Genomic DNA, 14,872 nt, shown 5'->3' with positions numbered 1-14,872 from the left:
GGATTGAAGAGAGCATTGCAAGCAGTGGGAACAGAAGGTACTTACAGCTGGAGAAGGGAAAATGCTGGATGTGTTGAACTCCAGGGGAGCCAGTGGGCCTGGAGCATGATTTCTCCAAGGCAAAAGCAACGTCAGGTGAGGTAAGTAAGGTAGGCACGGGTCAGATCATGCAAAACCTGTGGGGGAAATTTTAAAATTTGTCCATGCAAATTCTTTGGTACTCATCCCTTCAAAAGGCAGATTCTAATTCCCTTCCCCTTAAGTGCCGTCTGTCCTTAATGACTAGAATGTGCCGGAAGTGACGATGTGTGATGTTCCAAATTAGGACAGAAAAACACACTGTGGCTTCCTCCTTGCTTGCTCTTGGATCGCTTGCTCTGGCAGAAGCCAACTGCTGTAATCTGGAGATACTCCAGCAGCCCTGCTAAGAAGACACACATGGCTGAGATCTCCCAGTGACACATGTGAGTGCGCCATTTTGAAAGCTGATTCTCTGGCCCTGGTCAAGCCCCAGCCAGTACCTTGACTGCAACCTTATGGAGACTGAGCCAAACCTCCTAGCTAAGCCACTCCTGAGCCCTTGTCCCACAGAAATGATGAGCTACTAAATGTTTGTTGTTCTGCAGCAACAGATAACTGAAAGAGCTTGGTGGACTATGTGAAGGGACTTAAATTTTTGTAAGTGGAAAGAAAAGTCATCGAAGAGTTTTGAGCAGGGTAATTACATACCCAGAGTTATCTTTTGAAAGGATCACTCTGGTTGTGGCATGAAGAATGGTTTGGAGTTGGCCTAAGGTAGAAGAAATGAGGCTTGTGAGGCTGAATCAGTCAAAATGCCTTTGGCTACAAGTGTCTGAAATTCCCAGCCCAAACTTACCTAAACACTAAGGACATTTATTATCTCATCTTTTAAGTAGCTCAGGTTTAGGGTGGCTCTCAGGTTAGTTAATCCAGAGGCTCATCAGTATCATCAGGCCCCTAACTCTTTATGTCCCTGTTCTGCCTGTCTTGGTGTGTTGTTGGCTTTGTCCCCAGGCTAACTTCTTTCATGGGGACCAGATAGCTATTGCGATTTGTCACATCTAGAAATGACAAAGTCCCATTGAATTAAAGTCCGTATCTTCCTAAATATCTCTTCTTAGGAGTGTGGGAGCCTTTCCCAGAAGCTCTCAGCAGATTTTCCCTCATATATCATTGATAATAATTACATCACACATTCATGGCTAATCGATTCCTGGCAGGGAAATGACCAGCATGATCGGCTGAGACTAGACATTATGGTGGCCTGGAGTAGGATTGCAACAGTGAGCTGGGAAGAAATTAATGGATGAGATATATTTTATAGGAACCAGGAGGAATAAAAGAAGGTTTTGGGCATGAAACACCAAGAGGATAGAAGTACCATTTTCTAAGGTGGGAAGCCTGAGGAAGGGAGCTTTGGGCAAAGAGTGAAATCGAGTTTGTCATTTCCATGGACAGGGCTCATCAGGCCACTTTGCTAACTCCCGTCATCTACCTGAAGGATACAGAACGTTTGCTTCAAAGATGGATTCCCTAGTGAGAAATGTCTAACACCATTGCAGGCTGGCTAAGAAAGTATGGTTAGTGAGGGAGGCCTTTCTAACGAAACCATAAAGGCTGTAGCAATTTCTTTGTACTCATAAGGCTTGCTCTAATGATTATTGTTGAGGACATTAACTGATACTGTAAACTATACCATGGCTTTCATTGGGTGTCCTTAGATCATTTTCCCTTCATCGGACACTTTCATTAGCTCTCTTGGCCGCCAGGCACATTGTCTTACAACTTCCATGAATAATAATAATGTGACTACTTGCCTCTAGGTTATACTTTCTATTTTTAAAGCTCTTTGTCACATTAATGGATTGATCCATAAATGTATAAACGCTATGTAAAAGAAGCATGCCCATCACATTTCATACCCTGTATTATTTTAAGGTAAAGACCAAAATTCTAGGTGATAACTTCATTTGACAAACATTTATTGAATACCTACTGTGTCCCAGGCACTGTCCTAGATGTTTAATCACTATTGTGGACTGTCGAATGAATGGACTTAGATGTACTTAGCCAAAGAAGTGATGATAGGGCTACGATCCATGAAAAAATGGCATTTTTTCTCTCTGGCATAGTTTCTTCTTTCTAGAAATGATGGCAAAAAAAAAAAAAAAAAAAAAAAAAAAACACACCTTAGCCCTTGATTCTGGGAATTTAAAAGAAAACTGCCAGAGATGAGATCTGTTTGAATCTTATTAGGCACAAGTCCTATTTCTGTCTAAGGTGGAAACATGATGCCTGCAGAGGTGCAAACGCTTTACATCGATTTGAGATTTGGGGTCCTAAGAATGAGCTCCAAAAGCCTGAACATAAATTGCTGCAACATTGGGTTTGTCCGGCGGGACATTCCATGCTTACGTCTGCAGATCAACTGAATACGTTCCACCAGTCTTGATTTTTAAATTTAATTTTCCTTAATTTATTTCCTTCCATATGAAATGAGCTTGTTATTCTATTAGTTTTTGTTTTTGTCCGTTTGCTACTGAGACACTAGCCCTTAGAGGAGTGCCTGGCACACAGCATGAGCTAACTTAAATATTTATTGTGTGAATGGATGAAATCCCTCTCCTGATCGAAGTTTTCCTGACTGTTCAACTCTCCTTTTCTGGATTCCAGCTGCCCTAAATATTATATAGTAAGTTCCTCTCGTTTAGGGCTTAACTGTTTAAATCATCAACTAACATTGGTACCAAACTGTAAGCTCCTCATGTCTAGGGATCATGTCTTGTACATCCCCTTAAGCCAACCCCCCAAACTCGGATAAAGGGAGTCCATCAGATACTAGCTGGTCAGCGGCTCAGGGTGTAAGGCAGGTAGAAATTCAGGGAGGGAGGGCCCTCTTTCTACCCATCAAATCCCCAGGAACAGCAGACATCAGTGGCTCATGTGGAGAATGTAAGTCTAGTTTCCAAAACAAAACTCACCGGCTTCAGGAGGTTGATTCATTTCTAGGCGGTGGCCCTCAGCTCTGGAGCTATGTGGCTTTGTGCGCGACCGAGCAGTGTCATAAAATTGTCAGTGGTGTATGTGGCTTCGAACCGAAATTTGCTGCCAGTTCACACCCTCAGGAAATGCATAACGGATTTAGATTTGTGTGTTTTTGAGGACACCAACAACCAAAAAAGATGTGGAAAACATGAAGCCATAACATGTGCTCTCCACCCATTAAGGATGAGAACAGACACTGACGGCAAAGAAATTGCTGGGTTGGAGATGGGAACGAAGGACTGGTTTTAGCCTAGCAGAATTCTGGTTGCCGTACTCTTGAAATTGTGCGAAAAGAATCAAGATAGATGTGATCAAAATTAGGAATACACTTCTGTTATTGATCTTTGGTGGCGGGGGGAGGGCGGGGGGCACCTGAGTGGCTCAGCCGGTTAAGCGTCTGACTTCGGCCCAGGTCATGATCTCACAGTTCGTGAGTTCGAGCCCCGTGTCAGGCTCTGTGCTGGCAGCTCAAGCCCGGAGCCTGCTTCGGATTCTGTGTCTCCCTCTCTCTGCCCCTCCCTAGCTCACACTCGCACTCTCTCTCTCTCTGTCCAAAACAAATAAACTTTACAAAAAAAAAAGTATCTTTGGGATTATGAAGCTCACTCTTTCTGCATTCAATAAAGACAGTGCTTACGTTGTCTCCCAAGAGGGTTAAGTTTAGCAATCTTTCCCATTGATGAGTGGTCCAGAACCCAGAATGGTTTCCAATAGCTGGATTGTCAGTGAACCTACAAGGTCAAAATGTGGGGCTCCCATGGATCTCACTCTCTAGAGAGCTACCCTTTGGAGAGAGAACCAGGATGGATTATTACAGTTACTCTAGCTATCACAGGCACGTTATCTTTTTGAGGAGCTCCGGGAACTGTTAAAATGGCTCCTGGGGGGGGGCGCCTGGGTAGCTCTGTCGGTTGGGTGTCCGACTTTGGCTCAGGTCATGATCTCGCAGTCGGTGAGTTCGAGCCCCGTGTCGGGCTCTGTGCTGACAGCTCAGAGCCTGGAGCCTGTTTCCGATTCTGTGTCTCCCTCTCTCTCTGACCCTCCCCCGTTCATGCTCTGTCTCTCTCTGTCTCAAAAATAAATAAACGTTAAAAAAAAAATTTAAAAAAATGGCTCCTGGGATATGCAAAAATGTATTTGAACTAATTCGAGACACTCAGAAAAGTTGTAAACACAGCACAGTGTGTTTCAATATATCCGTCACCCAGTTTCTCCTAATAGAACATTAGCATGTTATATAATTATAGTATAACGTATAGGACAGTATATAGTATAACTATAGTATAATGATCGGAACCAGGAGATTGACATTGATCCCATACTATTAACTAAGCCAAAGACCATATTTGAATCTTGCGGAATTTTCCACTTATGCCCAGGATCCCACGTCGCACTTACTTATTCTTTCTGCCCAGGCTTCTCCAAGCTGAAATAGTTCCTCAGTCTTTTGTCTTCACAACCTTGACCCTTCTGAAGATCACTCACCACGTCTTCTGTAGCTTAACCCTTAACTGGGGTGTATCTGAAGTTTTCCCACGATGGGAATGAGGTTGTGCAGAATTTGGTGAGAAATGATGTTTTATCCTTTGTTGACGCACCTTGTTACTGGTGATATTTACCTTGATCTCTTGGTGAAGGTGTGGTCTGCCGGCTTTCTCCCCTACCTTTTCTTCCCCAGTTAATAAATATCTTGAGGGAGCTCCCATGAGACTAAGCGGATCCTGTTTCTGAAACTCCCATCCGCTAACGTTAGCATCCGTAGCTGTCGTAGCTGCAATAATGATTATTACGAAGTTTGCCTATTGTTACCACAACTTTTTCTATTTCTTTTTGTCCTTCTACACTTACTAATTGGGATTTTACTCTAAGGAAAAGCAGTATTTTCTCCTTAATTAATATAAGTAAGTCAGCATGGACTTGGGATATTCATTCCGTTCAGTGAGTTATAATCCAGCGTTATCCTAATTTGTTTCGTGGCTCGAGATGTTCCAGCTTGAGCCATTAGGAGCTCCTCTGGCTTGGCTCTTCTGTTCCATCAACAAGCTCTTATCATTTTTTGAGCTAAGCCTTGAATTCAGATCTGCTTTGTTCAGAAGTCAGCGAACCACTAGGAGACCTGATGGCCTGAAATCTGTCAGGCTTGGGCCAAAAGATGATTTTAATAATGCACGAACACTTAACCCCACTTTTGAAGTTTGGAGATCTATTTCACAGCACGGGAAGACCTGGTCCAGGGGCACTTCTGCCACACGCCACACGGCCACTCCACAGAGGGACCGAGTCGGACTGAATGTACTGCTCGCAGGCTTACTGTGGGGATCAAATGAGCCATGCATGAAAATGCTTTATAAACTGTAAAGTGTTGTAAAAATGTGAGGGGTTACTGTTATCGCTCCTATAACCAGTTATTCATTATAATCATGGTGGAGTTAGAATAAGCCTGAAAGGTCATTCCATCTAATACCTGTGCTTTACAGGAAGAGAAGCAGAAGCCAGACGGGTTAGGTGACTTACCCAAGGTTCCAGGGTAAAACGGAGGCAAGAACTTAACACCTCATCATGTCTTCTCCCCGTCGCCACATCTGCTTTTTTTAACGTTTGTTTATTTTTGAGACAGAGCACGAGTGGGGGAGGGGCAGAGAGAGAGGGAGACACAGAATCCGAAGCAGGCTCCGGGCTCTGAGCTGTCAGGACAGAGCCTGATGCGGGGCTCGAGCCCACAAACCACGAGATTATGACCTGAGCCGAAGTCGGATGCTTAATCCGCTGAGCCACCCAGGCACCCCCACAATATCTACTTTTCAAGCAGATTTTTCATCGCCAAACCTGGGAGGAGCTACCACGAGTTTTTCTTTTAAATACGTCCTTCCACAACAGAATTCAGGTAGACTAAGGAAATACATCACCACTGTCAGCTTTGGAAATGTCACTTTAAAATTTTCCTGTATTCGTTTTTACTCCTTATCCTTGGCTCTCCCAGTAGGGCTGAGCTAATTCATCTCTGAAAAAAAAACAAGACAAGATAGGTTATCTCTGTTCTCAGAAAACTATCTGAACCTGGTTCCAGTTCTGTTGTGAGGGGGCTCCCGCACTCTGTGGCATTGGCTAAGTGACACCAGACATCTGGATATTTAGGAACAGGGAGGTGATTGCCTACGTGTTTTCTATTTCTCTTCCAGATGTTTGGAATCATGAAGACAAAGTCTCTGTCTAGAATATTAGGGAAGGAAAGGTTTTATTTTAAAAATGGTATGCATTTTCATGGTATCTCAGAATAAGGCTTTTTCTTTTTTTTTTTTCCTCTCCTGAAATGTTTGTTGAGAAGGAACTTGGAACTTTAGAAATGTTTGCTTCATTGGATCCCAATTTCAAACACTTTCCATTAAGGGGCGCCTGTGTGGCTCAGTCAGTTGAGCGTCTGACTTGATTTTGGCGAGCCTGCTTGGGATTCTCTGTCTCCCCCTCTACCCTTCCTCTGCTCTCTCTCTCTCAAAATAAATAAATAAGTAAACTTTAAAAAATTTTTCCATTAAAACCAATAGTGGGTACCTGTTGTCCTTTGGTGTTCAGTACCCTTCTTTCCATTAGGTGACTGCTTTCCCATCCTGTGTAAATCTGGACAGTTGTGATATCCTGCCTCTCCTCTGACTACAGATATGGATACAGGACCAGGTCTTGCTAACCTTGGCGTCTCATCTTTGCCCATGATCGTTGTGAAGGACTGATCATGATATTTGTATTTCTGGATCTCACTATATCAGAGCTGGACCCCAGGACTTCATAGTCAAGTAAACCAATAAATCCCTTCTTTGCTTAAGCTAATTGATTGAGTTTCTGTCTCTTGAAACCACCAGAGTCCAGACTAATTCCAGGTCCTTGTCTTAGGAACCGTCCGTTTTACCTGCCTATTGAAGGCAATCAATAAATGTATGTTGAATAAGTGAGTACATCAGGGATAAATAGAGCCGGGTTTTTTAGTCCAAATATGTGAGCCTGTGGTTTTAACCTGTTTCTTCAGTGGTCATTTATCAGGGTACAGGAGAAAACTTGGGGAATGGAACCGTTTATTTTTGAATTATCAGCAGCGACATAACTCAAAGAACCAGAAGAAAGACAACTAAGGTATCTGAATAATTCACAAACTGGATAATTAGCCTGAATGGTTAGCCTTAGCAGAAATTCCACTGCTCAGGAGCTCTTTGTCCAGCCAGTTCCTACAATCTGTCTCATTTCATTACATCAGATTTTTAATGAGAAGGGAAGGGGAGGAAAAAAAAGACACAACAAAAGACACTCATTTCTTAGAGTTCCACTCCTTTCTAGACACAGGGCTGGCTTCATGGGCGCGACGTCAGCAGCCCCACCGGGCCTTGTGCTTAGAAACGGGCTGTGCTTGGCTTAATGCTCTGCCGTGGCCAACTTGAAGTTCTTAGTAATGCTGACTAACGAGTCCCACAATTTCATTTTTCACAGGCCTTGCAACTTCTGTAGCCAGTCCTGCGGAAGACTTTGTTTTCTATCAATCCTCGTATCAGCCTGAGGACACTGCGTCATTTACCCCATCTTTCCAGACACAGGACCTGGATAAATGACCGGCCTGTGGTCACACTACAGAGCCAGGATTTGGACTCACGTCTGTTTGGCGTGAGAGCCTCTGGGCTTTCCTCTGCCTCGTCCGCTCACACCCAGGTAATAAGAGGGGTCCTGCATTCAAGGGCCTTCATTTAATATCAGGCAGATAACATGGAAAGCATGAAGTTCATGAATTCCAGGATCCTCCAAATAAGTATAATTGGACAAGAAACTTCTCAAGTTCTTTTTTTTTTTTTTAAATGTTTATTCATTTTTGACAGAGAGAGAGAGAGAGACAGAGCATGAGTGGGGGAGGGGCAGAGAGAGAGGGAGACACAGAATCCGAAGCAGGCTCCAGGCTCTGAGCCATTAGCACAGAGCCCGACGCGGGGCTTGAACTCACGAACTGCGAGATCATGACCTGAGACAAAGTCAGTCGCTCAACCCACTGAGCCACCCAGGCGCCCCTTCTCAAGTTCTTTTTATTCATTTAGCTGGCTGATGTTTTTTGAAGGCCTAATATTGCGCAAGGGCTTCCTATGCATTTTTATTCATTCAAAAACAGGTATTCATCGAGCCCCTGCTCTGTGCTAAGCCTGGTTTGAGGCTCTAAGAACAGGACGATGAATAAAGCTGGCGAGATCCCGGCTTTCATTGAGTTTATGTGTGTGTGTGACAGAGTGGGGGGGGGGGACAGCAGGAGTTGACAGTAAGTACGTTCACCAACAACGGGATAATTTAGGATGTGCTAATCCCGATGGAAGGAACACACCGCACGTCGGAGATCGAGTGAGCAGGGACTCCTCCCTCCCAGGAGCCGCGGTGCGGCTGGGACGTGAGGAATCCAGCCGTGGGGGAGACCAGCGTGAGCAGGTTGCTCACAGATACAAGGGTGAGTGGAAAAGTCCCTGGGGCCGCTTTGCGCTGATCCTCCCCGAAGCTCACGTCACCGATGAGGAAACGAACAGAGACGTGGGGAGGTAAAGAAATTCGCCAACGTCCCCGGTTAGGGGGAGACTGAGAATTAAATTGGCTCCAGAGCCGGCACAACGGAGGGCTCTCCTCTGGCCTCCCTGGAGCCAGAGGCCGTCAGAGGAACTTGTGTTAGACGGTCGTGGGAAAAGCGGAACCGAGACCCCCCCGGCTGCGGAAATACTCGTTGCAAATGTGCATCGTGTTGTCCCGTCTTCTTCTTTTTCCTTTTTAATTCCCCGGGGCAGTTTGTTTCGCACGGACCCATGAAGCCTAGTGGACGGTTACGGTTTAACGTGGGGCGGCGGTGGGCAGAGAGGTCTGCCGCTCAGAGCCCGGCTCCAGCAGAATGGCGGGAGGTCAGCCTGGCCCCACGAGCAGCCCGTGAGATGCTCGGGCCAGCAGCCCTCATAAAGGAGTGGACCCCCTGCCACTCGAACCTCGTCCTCGGGAAGCCCCGCCCCAGTCACCGGGCGGACGGGGCCGCTCAGCTGGGCTGCTAACAAGTGGGACCCTGTTGCCTCATTTCACCAAAAGAATTGCCAGAGCTCCATCTTGCTCTAAGTCCTGCAGAAGAAACACAATCGTTGCGTTCGCTGCCTTGCCTGAAATCACTCTGGCTGGATTTTAAAACCAGTCACAACTACCAATAAGAATTATTATGGGTGTGTGGACAGAAGATGCAGTCACTTAAGCAGTGAATACTAGCGATCGTCACGCAAGAGAATCAGACGACCTGGACCTTCAATGTGTACTTGTGATCTAGCCAAATGCACTAAGATGTGCATTTGTGCTTGTTTTAAATCACTGATTTCAGTGTGTCGTCATTAGCTGCTGGGTCATGGCATTGCTTTCGGCTGTCAGATTTCATAAACAAAAGCACGAGTAAAATGCGATTTTGGGGGCACCTGGGTGGCTCAGTCGGTTCAGCAGCCGACTCTTGATCTCAGCTCAGGTCACGATCCACGGTTTGTGAGACTGAGCCCCACGCTGGGCTCGGTGCTGACAGTGTGGTGCCTGCTTGCGATTCTCTCTCTCTCCCTCTCTCTCTGCCCTTCCCCCACTTGCCTTGCTGTGCTCTCTCTCGCTCGCTCTCAAAATTAAAAAAAAATTAAATGGGATTTTTAGAGCACGTCATAAAACATCTCCATATCATAAAGCCGGAGTGGATTCCTGGATGTAAAAATTACTATTTTTGACAGGTTCATAAAATATTTGGTATTTTAAGTTCCAGTGCACCTTAATGACAGCAGCCCAAAGAGCAGTCGCTTCTTCTTCTTTTTTTAAATGTGTATTTATTTATCTTGAGAGAGAGAGAGAGAGCATGAGCAGGGGAGGGGCAGAGAGAGAGAGGGAGAGAGAGAATCCTAAGCAGGCTCCACACTGTCAGCCCAGAGCCCGATGCAGGGCTCGAACTCCTGAACCAGGAGATCATGGCCTGAGCCGAAATGAAGAATGGGACGCTTAACCTGCTGGACCACCCAGGCGCCCCAAGAGCAGCCCCTTCTGACTTCTGATGTGGAGAACGGAGCCCTAGACGTACACGCGACTCATCTGGCAGTGGGCACTTTGTCTTTTCTGGCATCATTCTCGGGTGGGTATGAACTAAAACGTCCTTTATAAGATGTCAAACGCGGCAGCAAATGCGTGGTCCAGTTTGGACTTTGTAAAGATAGGTGTCCGTGTGCAATTGTGTTTTATGGGGGTTGGCTCGGTGGCCTCCCTTTAGGAACGCACATTTCTTGACGTCGTAGCGCAGACGGGTCCTCTCAACATGTGCCCATCCGGGGGGCCAGGGGGGCCTGGACGTCAAGAAATAATATTGCTAAGGTACTTTCGTATACAGTCTCCTCCCGCCCCTGCCAAGTACATTAGTCTTATTTTTAGAAGGTCTGCTTTGCACATGGGAGTCCGGTCCCTGCTAAAAGGAGCTTATGCGAAACTCACCCCGGGGTGAAGGTGTCTGGGCACCTGCTATCGGTGACGCTGGCCAATTTAGGAGTGAGACCCCCAGGCAGGTAACAATCTTATTTCTCCGCCCTCCCCGTCTCATCTGAGCCCCTCTCGAGCTCTCACCACTTTTGCCTTAGCGCATCCTATGCATTCGATGCTACCCTCCTTTTACTTTGCTCGGTGTGGATAATGTCACGGTGACCTTCTTGCAAATTGCCACTACACGCTGGAGCCAAGTTTCAAGTAATTATACCTCATTTGGCTACAATTAGGGGCTCCCACCAGACTTAACGCATGCCCGGGCAGCCTGTGACAGCTCAGATTTGCGAGAAATGTCTAGTTGCTGGTTTTACCACGTGGGAGGCGGCCCGGCCCACGCCCGGCCCCAGCGCAGGTCGTGGTTATGATATCACAAATAACAGGACATCTGAGGGAAGTGGCATCGTCTCATCTCTCAGCAGAGAGAACACACAGAATTGCTCTGAAGCTGGCTCCCCAGCAGAAACCGGAATGTTCTGCCGGGCTTACCCGATTAGCCACTTCAGGAAGCAAATTGGCAATCACGACGAATCGGGTCAAAAATAGTTTTCTTAAGCTTCGTTCTTTCTCTCCCAGAGAAATGAAGGTAGTGGGGGACCTGCAATTAAAAAAAAGAGAGAGAAATCTTCTTTTCCTGAGCACCTAAAACCACACCTGCTCTCTAATTGCACAGACCATGAAAAACGCTGTGCTCAGCAACCCCGGCCACAATTCCCCAAACACCTACGAATGTCCCCGTTCATTCTCTCCAGATAATCACCAACTGAATCAGAATCATGCCCAGAGTGATTCTTTCCCACGGACTCTGCCGTTATCGGGAGAGCCTTGGTTCAACTGCACGGCGTCAGCTCAAGGTCATTCCGTGTTGTTGGCATGAGCGTGTTGATGGTACCCACATGCTTTCTGCTCCGAAGATGATCGCTTTCTCTGATTAGGTCATGTTCCTTTCGCTCTGCCAGTTCACGTCCAGGCGGGGATGTGGTGGGGAAACACGACCCGCCCCCCCCACCCCAATCCAGGCAATGTAGGAGTTTGTGTTTCTGGGTCAGGGGATGATGTCTTCCCTCTGCCATGCCTGGCAGGCAGCCTTTGGTGGAGGCTGCCTTAACACTGACATGTTTGGTAACTTGAGAAAGAGACGGACCAATCCGTTATCTGCTTCGATATCGCTTCGCAAGCTTCGTGCCCAGAGTGGCCATCTTGAATTGATTGCCCCAGTGACACAAGTCAGAAGCGAGCTCCCTGCCAATCCCTCCTGCCAGCAGATGGCTCCAGATGAGGTCATTGTTTTGACAGTCTCACAAAAGAACCCCAAACAGCCCGGACAAACCCTTACTCATGTTGGATCATCCAGAACGGTTGTGAGATGAAAAATGGATTCGGACCAAAACTTTGCAAATGTGAAACACCACCAAGCTTCTGACTCCTCACATCCAGGGAAACCCTGACAGGGGGCTGGAGAATATTGTTCTGGTTCCCTCCCAGCCTCTCCTCTGCCCTGGGTGTTGGAACTGCTTGGGTGGCTGTGATTTTCTGATTAGGGGAAGACAATTAACTCAAACCTCAGTGACCGCAGGCTCCATTGAGAAGCATCTTGGCAGCCTGGGTGCTGATGTTTTTGGAATACTGTGTTTTTCACCAATTCCAAGGGTGTATGTGTAGCAAGTCACATGACCCCAAAGTAACACTGGAAATGCTAGAATTAAAGCACCCCCTGGGACTACTTATCATTTGGGTTGGGAAATTGGGCAGGCGCATATCTTTCCAAGTTATTTTCTAGGATGACCATCGTATCTTGGCTTCCAGAACGTGCATCCCTTGACAGCAATCCTCAAGTCCTGAGCACTCATCCAACTTAACCTTGTCCCTCAGGCTTTCTCCCGAAGAAGGGACATCTCCCCTGTCTCAGATCTGTGTGCTCATCAGAACCCGGGGTCAAAAGTGGGTCACTTTTTCCTCCTTCTTGAGGTGGCAGTAGGAGCATTGGGTTAAAAGTCTGTTTTCTACCCTTAGGTTTTGGTTCTGGAAACTTGTGAGGGCAAAAAAAACCCGGACTTGGGCTTTGTATTGGTGTCCCACAGCTGCCATAACAAAGTGCTGCAAACCGACAGAAACTTATTCTCTCACAGTTCAGGAGCTAGAAATCTAAACTCAGGATGTCAGCAGGGCTGGTTCCTTCTTGGGGGCTCTCAACAGAGGGAGCATCTGTTTCGCACCTCCCAAGTGGCCTTGGCTCATGGAGGCACAATTCCGGCCTCTGCCTCCCACTTCACATGGCTTTTTCCCCATGTGCCTGTGTCCAAATTTCTTCTTCTAAGGATGCCAGTCACTGAATTAGAGCCCACCAGTCAACCTCATCGGCAAAGACCCCATTTCTAAATAAGGTCCATTCATGGGTGCTGGGGCTGGGGCCTGCACCCATCTTCTGGGAGGACACGTTCAGTCTACTGTGTCTACTCGTACATCCAGCCCCAGCCTCCTCTTGCCACCTGTGCACCTTCGGCAGGTCGCGGGGTTTCCTTCTCCGTGAAATGAGAACACCAAACTAGCCGATCTCCTGTCGTTTTCTCTGTTGTACATTCTTGTTCGGGATGCTGCTGTGTGCGTTCTGAGGGCACCTCATCAGGGTAGGGAGAAATAGCAACCCGGGAGGGACTCAAATTGTAAATGTGACCCTCAAGGTCTTTCAATTATTTCACTCCCAAACTGGGCAGTGGTTGGTGAGGGAGGCTGACACCGAAAGCCGTCAAATGCTCCGCCTTCAGACCCACACGTGGAATTTTATCCCCGGGCATCCAGGGCACAACGTTCCCTGGGCTGGCACTCAGATATCCGCATGTCCCCTGGAGCAGGGAGGGCTCAGAGAAAACCCCCTGATTTCAGAAAGACAAGCAAGGGTCGGGCAGCTCACAGGTGTTCTGGGACCTGGGGCTTGGCCTCTCCGGTGTGGCCAGCAAGGAAGTCAGAACTGAATGCGCGACCTGGGCTCATAAGGGCCACCCAGGTCCCCTACCCTTCTCTCTGTGTCCCCCTCTGGATAGTGATGCTCTTTTCCTCGCTTGAGTGTTGTTGTTTTTTTTCTCATTCCCAGGGTGGTGACGCCCCATCTGCCGTCTCCCCGCCCCTGCCACCAGCCTATTATTCATCATTTATTCTGGAAACTTCTCCCCGGGGCGCGCGGGAGCCAGGCCCGCGAGGATGAGGTGCGGGCCGCGCAAGGGTGACTTCCCCACGGACGCTTTCTTCAAAGAACTGGGCCTACAGGCCAGACGTCAAGGCACAACATGCTGAGGCCGAGGACGAAGGCGTCCGGGAAGATCTGTACTCATCCCAGCGGGGGGCCCCGGAAAGCCTTCCCCGAAGATGCAGGGGTAAGTGGGAGTCATCAGTGGGCTTGTCAGGAGGGTGAGGCATTCCATCCCGAAGGTAAGTGAGCAGACAGAAGGCGGGAACGGCAAGCTGAGGGCTGTATGACTCTTGTGCCCAGACTGGCGGGTCACGAAAGCAGGGGACGGCCATGGAAATTGCTTCCTGCAGCGTTTCCTACTGATCAACTTCATCTTAGAACTGGTTGTAAAGAGGAGGCCGGGCTAGTCCCCAGGCTGGGCGTGTTCCACTCCTCACTCTCTGAAGTCCGCGTATAGCATTGAAGGGGTTTAAAATATGTGCCGTGATTGGTCTTTCTCAGTTGGCTTCTGGATGTTTCCAAGGGGAGGTTGGTGGGCAAGCCAGATGCGAGCCTCCCACGTTCCACCCCGGTGGGAGCGCTGACTCGAGAAAGCAGCAGCCTTGGTTGGGGTGGGGGGGGGTACCTTATAATCCTCCACCAGTGAAGATGCTGCTCGAGGCCTTTGTCTGCTCACCGAGCCTGTGGGGGTCAGGCCTGTCCTTGACCCCATCTCCCAGGCAGTCAATTCAATCTGGCCAGAAGCGTCCGCTTCCTTGAAGAAACCTTAGCTGTTCTGCAGGGCTCTCCTCGCCACCCCGTGTACCCTCCGTGGATCCCTCTAAAAGCCTCTGGGACAAATGAATAAGCACACCCCATAATTGGTGTTCTCTTGGTATTCTGTTCTTCATCATCATCATCACCATCCCTTCCCATGGACAAGGCTGCTCGGACTTTGTGCTTGACGTCACTATAGTGAGGATGCACATCTTCTCGTATAATCTGCCTGTAAAGGCCGTGAGCATAAAGCTCTCAGGGCCGCCGCTGCAGGTGGCAGGATTGAGACGGGCTCAGCGGCCACACTCTGCGTCCCTCTCCACGTTT

General features: G+C 47.9%; 1 long non-coding RNA gene across 1 annotated transcript in view; it reads left to right on the top strand.

Moving 5' to 3' along the window:
- The window catches only part of LOC131493473 (uncharacterized), a 69,387-nt gene extending 55,422 nt beyond the window's left edge, over positions 1 to 13,965 (top strand). Inside the window, exon 3 of the long non-coding RNA XR_009252694.1 lies at positions 13,694 to 13,965. This is a non-coding gene — a long non-coding RNA (uncharacterized LOC131493473). The remainder of the gene's footprint in view (positions 1 to 13,693) is intronic.
- Positions 13,966 to 14,872: the final 907 nt, after the last annotated feature.

The sequence above is a fragment of the Neofelis nebulosa genome, chromosome 13 (assembly GCF_028018385.1).
Source record: "Neofelis nebulosa isolate mNeoNeb1 chromosome 13, mNeoNeb1.pri, whole genome shotgun sequence".
Lineage (NCBI taxonomy): Eukaryota > Metazoa > Chordata > Mammalia > Carnivora > Felidae > Neofelis > Neofelis nebulosa.
This window is presented reverse-complemented; position numbering and strand designations above follow the sequence as displayed.